The following is a 9,022-nucleotide window of genomic DNA, read 5'->3' on the forward strand; positions in this document are numbered from 1 at the left end:
TATTGATTTTGTGCATTTGGACAATGGTTAATGAGAAATTGGTGTTTTAAAATTGGTTGCAAATCTTGACTTTTTAAATCTCAACGCCTATCTCATTAATTAATTGTTTGTCCTTGTTGCTCTATTGCCTTCGACACACCCTACTATTTCTTGTAACTGTGATAATTGTTAAGTGATGGTATTAAAAAAGTACTTAAATTGAACAGTGATATTATCTGTGAAAACTATAAATGCTAAATTAGAATTCTGCCACATCCTGCTTCGTAGTACAGAGAACCACATGGTGGAATATATTTGGGGAAGAAAATAGAATAGTTAATCGAACAATGGGCTTTAGAATGGAGGTTTCTTCTTCAGTGCAACTGCTGCTACTGCAGGGCGGCTGCCAGGCACAGCCCGTCCAAGTCGCTGGCCTGGGTGGCAAACCTCACGGGGGGAGCTTGCCGGTCGCACGGGGTGGCAGGCAGATTGCCTTTTGAGCGGCATGCTGCGGAGGGCCGCTTGGTCCTGCAGCTCGGCACGGACATCCCGCCAGGCTGACTGAATCCGCGGGACTGGCAGACCCTCTCCGCATGGCAGCCACCGAAGGGATCCTGGCCACCCGTGCTTGGGGCGGCTAAAATACCTAGAGCCCACAACCTGCTACTACAGGGGCTAGTCTAAGTGAAGTCCATGATAACTTACACATGAGCTTGACCTATGTCTTCATAGTGAGGCTCTGACCTCCGACCAGATACTGTGTGTTCTGCCAACAATAATTCATACTCAGTAATAACTTTTATTAAACAATGCTTGCATGGGCCATGAATGAGCCAGCCTTAATCAATGAGTAGTAATCTTTTACCGCAAGTGGGACCGTACTGATTTCAGTTGGCCTGTATTAACAAACCCTCGGACAGCTTGAATTTGCAATCTCACTCCCAAATCCTTGCATTTTGGCAATGAGTGGGAGGGATCACCTGACTTCTTCGTAGGGTTTCATTGTCCAAATCACATATAGCCCGCAGGAGACTGGTCTTGGAGCAAAGTCTACTGTGGACGTAATTGTCACAATCTGCCCCATGATGAGCCCTGCATCACAGAGGCAACTGGAGCCTGATGGGAAAGTCACTTTATTCCATAAAAATACCCCCTGGCCAGATGACAATGATTTTTTATTTTGCAAAACATTCTAGAAATGGTTTGGAGATTTCACTGAAAGCCCAAACCACATTTACCACTCCCCACATCCAATTATGTTCAGCTTCCGGCTAGATCTTTCTTTTTAATGTTAAATTTCGTTTGTAAAATATGATTAATTCAACGTTTAAGCTTTAATGAAATAAGCCCACAATGTTCCGTTATTTCAGTCAATTTCCCATTTAATAAAAAAAAGACATTTTTCCTGGGGTAAGAAAAAAGCAAATAAAACAATTGCAGATGGACATTCCCCTTCAGTGTCTCCCTGTTTGCTTTCGTTTCAGAGGAGAAAAGCAGTGCCATAAAGTCCTCCTGCTAGTATCCCAGAAGATGCCATAGTGCTCATTAGCCAATTTGGTCTCAAGGAATGCTAGTACCAGTGAGAGAGGAAAAATTATCATGGGGATTGAAAATAAATAAATGGGAACTGGAAATAGAGTCATGCATTGGCACTGGTATCCATCACTGCATGTAATCCCTATGCTCAGTTCATTGCATGACACAGATTATCACAGATCTAAAGACAGGAAGGAAAGTGTTAATTGGTTTAGTAGAAACTTCTTTTGAGAATAGTTCATAGATGATTCCATTGTAGATTCGTACATCACATGAAATTTGTATCTTTTGTTTCAAACACCAGGTAAGCGAGCAGCCACATGGGAGAACCAAACTGCAGTGACAGAGTTTATCCTCTGGCTTCACAGATGTTCGCTGGCTGCAGATCTGCTCTTCATTTTGTTACTTAGCACTACGTTTGACCAGACAGGAATGCTCTCCATTATCTCCATTCATCTCCGGTCAACCAGGCCTCCAGATGCCCATGTTACTTTTTCCTCAGGAACTTTTCTCGTTTTTGGAGATCGCCTTCACTCAGCGTCCATCCCGAAAGTTTTGTTCAATGTGGCGTCGGGCTGCCGGTCCATATCTGTGGGCTGGGTGCTTTGCACAATGTTTATTTTATTCTACTGTGGGCACTGCGAGTTTTGCTGTTGGCAGCCAATGTCCTTCGATAGGGTACGTGGCATCTGCAACCCCTGCACTACATCTCCATCATGACCAGTCACTTCTGTAACTGGCTGGTGCTGGCCTCTTGGCTATTGTTTCGGGTATGTGCTTGTCCCACTTGTGCTATTGTTTCGCGTTCCATTCTGTGAGCCCAACATCATTAACCATTTTTCTTGTGACAGTGCTGCATGTGCTTAAACTTGCCTGCACAGACAACCACTCCTTCGACTCCTGTCTTTTCCTCTTGGCACAAGCAGCATATTGGCACTTTAGCCATCACTGTCTCTCCTATTTCAAGATCATTCCGTGGTGATGCGCATACCCTCCGTGGCGGGGAGGCAGAAAGCTTTTGCCACTTGCGCTCTCACATCACCATGGTCTCCATGGTACGGCAGCTTGCAATCTTCCCTGTACGAAAGCCATGGGAGGAACAGGCTGGACCTCAGCAAGAATGTGGCTGTCTCCAATAGCATTTGTGTCCCCTTCTGCTCACCCCCTCAGCTACAGCCTTGAGGAAAAAACAGGTGAAAGAGGCCTTGAGGGAGGCTCTTCAGGTGTCACGGTGTTTTCTAAAGACTCCAAATTTTGACATTATGGTGACAAGCAGAAACAGGTTAGAATCTATCTAATAAAGGTACAGATTGATTTCAAATATGGAGCAACAAAACTCAGACCAATGAAGAGCTTAATGCCCAATTTTGTCACCATTCTTCATATCGATGGGTATATTATTTTGCAGGTAGGCCCACAATGGCTCTACTTAAAGGGTGAAGATGACCAGAATGGGTAGAAAGGTCTCTGAGTCTGGCCCTCTATTGCTCTGGGTTTGCATCTTGCCTTTTTACTGTGCTTTTCAATAATCCACAATCTTTACCCTCCAGACAGCAAATCAGCTTTTCTCAAACCACATGTCCACATACTCTGTGCCGGCTGACTGCACCTCTTGATTCCAGCGGGTTAGTTTGAGTCAGGGTTGCCAGTTTTCGTTGGATGTATTCCTAGAGGTGAGAACGGGTAAGTCACTGCCTCTCTCATTGCCTCATTCTCCATCTTGTAGAATGAAGAAGATGAGATCTTATTTCTCTGCTACTTGGTGTGTGTCGGGAGAGCACCATGAGCTCTGAACTTGGTTGGGGACTCTAAGCACAATCATAATTTTTTTTTTCATTTATGAGACGCTTACATTCTATGAATGGTACAAAGTTACCCAAATGGTGCAAAAATATGAATAAACATAACCTATACGATGTGAAAGTTCTCTGCCAGTGCTGCTTGAGAAACATCTTAAAATGTGTTGTCAGATTATTTGTTATCTATACAGAGTCAGAAATATGCATGCCACTGAATTATGACCTTCTAGCTAGGCATGGAAGTATATTTTATTGGTAAATGCCTGTAAATGTTGATTTCAACTGTACACACACAAACCTATGAAAAAATATTTCCGATGACACTATAAATTTTAAGTTAGGCAAAGTAAGAAAAACCTGCTTGAGATCTTAGAGTTTCAGTTAAGGAATTTATTTTGTATATTTGGACATGTAATGTTAACAATTTGTGTTTTCATGGCTATAAATCTTTATCTTTTTAATCTCAGTGTTCACGGTCACGAATAATTCTTGTCTGACTGCCATTGCCATATGTGCCTGGAATTGTGAAAATTTAAATGGATAAAAATAAGTTAAAAAAAAGCTTGAAACTCACTATTTTGAGAAAATTTAAATCAATATCAATATGAAAAAAATGCTAAAAAAGATACTTTGATAATTTCTGTCAAAATTATTAAAAAAATGAATGTTGAATTCTGCCAAGCTTCCTCATAGAACGGGCTGGACAATACTGGGGCTGGAATCGAATGCTTAATCGTGCATGCCGTTAGAAATGGAGGTTCTCTGACAGCGCAACAGCAGTTACTGCAGGGCTGGTCTAACCCAATGAAGTCCACAGTCACCTCCACATGGGCTCACCTCTGTGTTCACTGTAGTGAAAGGTGTATTTATCTTTTACTTCACAGTATCTTCCATGCGGCCCAAGGCTTTGATTTCTAGCCGTTGTGGTGGCACATTTGCGTTCAGTTCTTCCTCTAGGCAGAGTGGACACTTGACTCCCAGTTTCCCACAGCCCAAATGAGTCCTCTAACCACGGGGAGATGGGGGGCTCCACCATCTCCTCTTTTTTTCTTGAAGATCCTATCGAAATTTCATTTGCTTTTCATAAAAAAGCAGGTAAAATGCCCCAAATCAAAATGAAACAATTTGATCTCCTAAAATGACCTTAAAAATGTTTGAAAAACAGCACAAAACAAACACCCTGCAGCAGTTTAGAAAAGAATAAGGTGGTGTGTGCCAGTAAAGGATTCTAGCTGGACTATAAAGACACTGGGGATCTTAGATCATCTAGACTCACCTCCTGTGCAAAACAGGGCAGAGAATTTAATCTGGTTATTCACGTACTGGGTCCAATACCTTGTGTTTGACTAAAACGTAGCTTCAGATCTAATGGAATAATCATGTGAAGAGAGAGAATCTATCACTTGCCTTCATAATTTGTTCAGTGACTGGTTGGTAGATACATTATCACATTAGCAGGTTAATTCCGTAAATCAAGGTTAATGCTATAAATCCCCAAATGTCAGTCTGAAATCCGATCTCTTTAATTCAGACTCTTATACAGGGTAAATCTGATCTGCCCCATTAATGAGAAAATGAAACCTAACTCTCCCTGACTGAAATATTGTCAGCTACATTCCAGATGTACATAATCGAAGTACAATCAGTTGGTCATTGCCACATTAAATTAATTACAGCCGCCGGTAACCTGCAGCTGGTTCATTGTTGTAGGGATGGGTTGTTCCTGAGCATCTCGGAATGACTGGAAACTTTTTTTTTTTGTGCTCACGTGATATTAATTTCGTTTCCTTTTCTTCAGTAGTCTAGCTCTTTTTATAATCATCATGTTGGCTGTAATCATGTCTCTTACACAAGCCCCCGTAGATAGGACAGTATCACTGTCCCATTTTCCAGAATACTGAGACCGAAAGATAATAAGCTGGAGTTTTACTGAGGACTAAGGAGTTAAGCAACCAATTCCTGTGATTTTATAGGTTTTGGCTTAAATTCCTTAGACACTTTTGTGTCCATTCTATATATGTAGTCAGTGACAGTGGGAATGAAATGTGGGTTCCCACTGCTATTTTTACCCCATCCGTAGTAAGTTGTTTCCCTTAAGGGATTGGATGCCGATGCCCTTTAATTGAAATGGAAATTGGTGTCCCCATTTCTTTAGCTCTTGACCCTGTCAGACTAATTGTTCTAAGCGATCCAGTTTTGACAGGAGCACTCAAAGATTTGGGGTTACTAGAAAGAATATTTGTATATAATCACACAATTGCTTTACGTCATTATCAAAACATCAAAGAGACATGAATGGGATGTGACAGACAAACCAGTGGGGTACAGGCAGGTGGTAAGGCAAATATACTGGTCACTGGTGAGTTTTTCCTGGTGACCAAGGCAGGATGCACTAGAGTAATCAGAACTGCTAGAAACCAATTAAGGTGACAGGGCTGATAACACCTGCAGCCAATCGAGGCAGGCTAATCAGGGCACGGTTTTAAAAGGAGCTCCTCCAGTCAGGCTGTCGGGAGCCAGGGAGAAAGTGTGTGTTGTGAGGAGTGGAGCAAGAGGCACGAAGGATCTGAGAGTGAGAGCTGTGCTGTGGAGGACTGTGGTAACGTGTTATCAAACCCAGGAGGAAGTCGTGTGAGGTTAAGAAGGGTGTTTGGAGAGGCCATGGGGAAGTAGCCCAGGGTTGTAGCTGTCACAGGAGGCACTATAGATAGCTGCGACTCACAGGGCTGGGCTGGAACCCGGAACAGAGGGCAGGCCCGGGTTCCCCCCCCCCTCCCCTCCTATCAGCGGCGGGGAGTTGATCCAGACTGTGGGGAAGATCCTGAGTGAGCAATTGCTAATAAGCGCGACCACCAAGGTAGAGGAGGAACTTCTGTCACAAGACCATAACGCACAAAGCACATTTAGGACACACAAACGTTGTACGAACCAACTTTTAAACAGTACAGAAAATGAACAGTTCATAGGCATTTTTTTTTCAAACAAAAACAATCACATTGGCATCAGTTTGACAGACACACTAGTTATTGCTATGGTATCCTCATGATGATGTCTACCTTCGCCAATCATTACTTTTTTATTCTTAAACCCCCACTCGTAAGGAAAAACATTAATTACAAATAATCAGATGAAGAACTGAGAATACAGACACTAATTGCTTTGTCGACAGTTGGTCACAGAGATTCCTTGGACTGTCACCTGATGTCTGAATTACCTCTGAGCCATTTTCTCTACCAGCTCGAGATCCCAGCATCTGCCTTGCTGAGCCAGAGATGCTGCACTGCGTACACATCAGAGATGTCTAAAACAGTTCAGCAGCGTTACCCACTCGACCCAGGCACCTAGCTCTGAATGGGGTCCCAACCCCACATAATCCAATTTTACTCTATATACGCTTTCAGGTCAATTGTAATTGTTCACGCCTCTAGATCACTGGAGAGATCTGCACAGCTGTTTTTTCCCAGTATTAATATTACTCTGGGTTTCTATAAACAAAAGTGATTTTGTAGTAGCCAAGTGGATTTGATGGTTCAGGTAATAACAGCGACAGCTACAAGAAAATAAAACAGACACAAGTCTTAAACCTAATACAATTAAGGGGGGAAGGATAGCTCGGCACTGAGTTGGGCTGCTAAACCCAGATTGTGAGTTCACTCCTTGAGGGGCCCCTAAGGATCTTGGGCAAAATGTCCCCTTAGTGAAGGCAGGGGCCAGTCTTGATGACCTTTCAAGGTGTCCTTCCAGTCTAGAGATTGGTATACCTCCAATTATATAAAGAAACTGATTACAGGTCAATTCTCCTCAGAGATGTTCCTATAGCTTTATTCAACTGATAGGCTCTTCTTAGTCTGCCCATATGTTTCCCTGTACAGTCTTAATTGATCCAGCAGAATCTAGTTGTAAGCTAGGGGTTTTCTCATGACTGCAGGCTCTTTGTCCTGTCCACCCCTTCTATGGCTTGGATAGGTGGGAATTTTGTCTTGTTGTTCACCCACATCAGTGGAAGTACAGGATTAGATGGATTCCATTCATGTGACTGGGTGTCATTTACACATGATACAATGTCCTGTAGGCCTGTAGCCGGCTTGAGCTAACTGAAGTATGCTCGCGTGTGTCGGTAGAGATGTGCCGGTGTGATCAGCACTGAATTATGCGAGGTGTTTTATAGAAGTGGGGCAACGCCTCGCAAGCGTCTCCTCGTAGTCTTTGTGCGCAGTGCTGGGCTGTCTCTGGTTGCGTAGGTGTAGAAAATCCAGGTTGTGTGGCGCACTGACTTTCAGGTGTGGACACTACAGACGCTGTTTATGCGGTCCAGCCCCCGGTATTCAGAGTGTCTCCTGAATTCCTGTGCTAGCACGAACCGGAGGTACTCCTCGGCTCAACATCTGGAGCGCGCGAGCCGGCTTTGCTAATGTTTTAATATGTTTGTGCAGGTTGAGGAGGCACGACGCACAGCGGGGGGCCCGATGGGTGGGGTCGTCGGAGAGGTTGGCTGTATCTCGGCTCTTGTAAGACCTTTTAGTGTTAAGGTGTACATTGAATTGATACGAGGGAGTGGTTGTCCGGAGGGCCATGGTTTTTACTTTGTCTGTCCAAATCCCTCTATCTGTCTCCGACTGCTCTGTCCCATCACCCCCCATTGAAAAGGCACCGATGCAGCTCTGAAGCGCTCCTGGTGATTATGCGGCACCTGCACTTTACTGAATTTGCAGATTCCCACTTGCTTTTTTGTAGTTTGTTGGGTGTTCTAGCACAGACTCCTTCTAACACGGGCTTAACTGTCGCGCTGCCATTTCTCGATGGTATAGCCCTACCCTTAGTCTCTTCTTTCCTGGAGATATGTGTGTCTTTGTCTGCAGATAAATAATTTCTTTCATCGATAGGTCAATTGTTTAGTTCCTAGTACTATGTTCAACTTGAGTACTAGGCTGAGGATTTATATATTATATTTATAGCTTGACACAGCTGATTATGTATATTTTTGTATTGTTGATCCTTACAAGAGACTTTTGATAATTTCGTATTCCATCTGGCCGATTTCAATAAAAATATGAGCGCAAATTCCCAGGTTTGGTATATGGTGAGTTGCCTGAGGTAAGCTATCGCAGGAAGTGCAGAAGCTTGGCTTCTTTAGATCTTTGCTTTGGCTCGGCTAGCTCATTAGGGCGCGCAATTCTCTATGGTTATCATAGGGGCAGGTGTGTGCTAAAAGTTTGAGAGACGGCCACATTACTGTTATTCGTGGTGTCAATGGTGGGTGGTGGTCTTCAGACGGAAGGCGGGGAGTCTTTGGCGAGAGTATAGGTACTCGCGGGCTCTCCCGCTGTTGGCTTGATGAGGGCTACCTAGTGGCCTTTTGATTACCCGCAGGGCTGCCGCTATTAAGCACGCGGTGGTGGGGCCGAGGGTCAGGACAATTAAAGGGTCGGGTGGACTTCGCTGCAGCAGGGGCTCTGTGGCCGCTTTACTGAGCTGTGGAGGGCGGCTGCTGCGCTGAGTGGTATAGATATTACATTTCGTGGCAGGGGTCCTGCGCGTCTGGAACCCGGGCCCTTTTAACCAAGCGTTAGGGCGTCGTCTGGTTCGCATACTGTTTTTGCTGATTGCATGGTACTGGAATGGATGGGCTTCTAGTTCACTCTGCGAATATGATACACTCATTATTCACAAGCGTTGGGAAGGAATCTTCGTAGACATATGAAGGTAGT

At 44.0% G+C, this 9,022-nt stretch overlaps 1 pseudogene; it reads left to right on the forward strand.

Moving 5' to 3' along the window:
* LOC116824999 (olfactory receptor 6E1-like) overlaps positions 1 to 2,382 on the forward strand; it is a 5,812-nt pseudogene extending 3,430 nt beyond the window's left edge.
* Positions 2,383 to 9,022: the final 6,640 nt, after the last annotated feature.

This window comes from Chelonoidis abingdonii, chromosome 14 (genome assembly GCF_003597395.2).
Source record: "Chelonoidis abingdonii isolate Lonesome George chromosome 14, CheloAbing_2.0, whole genome shotgun sequence".
Taxonomy (NCBI): Eukaryota; Metazoa; Chordata; order Testudines; family Testudinidae; genus Chelonoidis; species Chelonoidis abingdonii.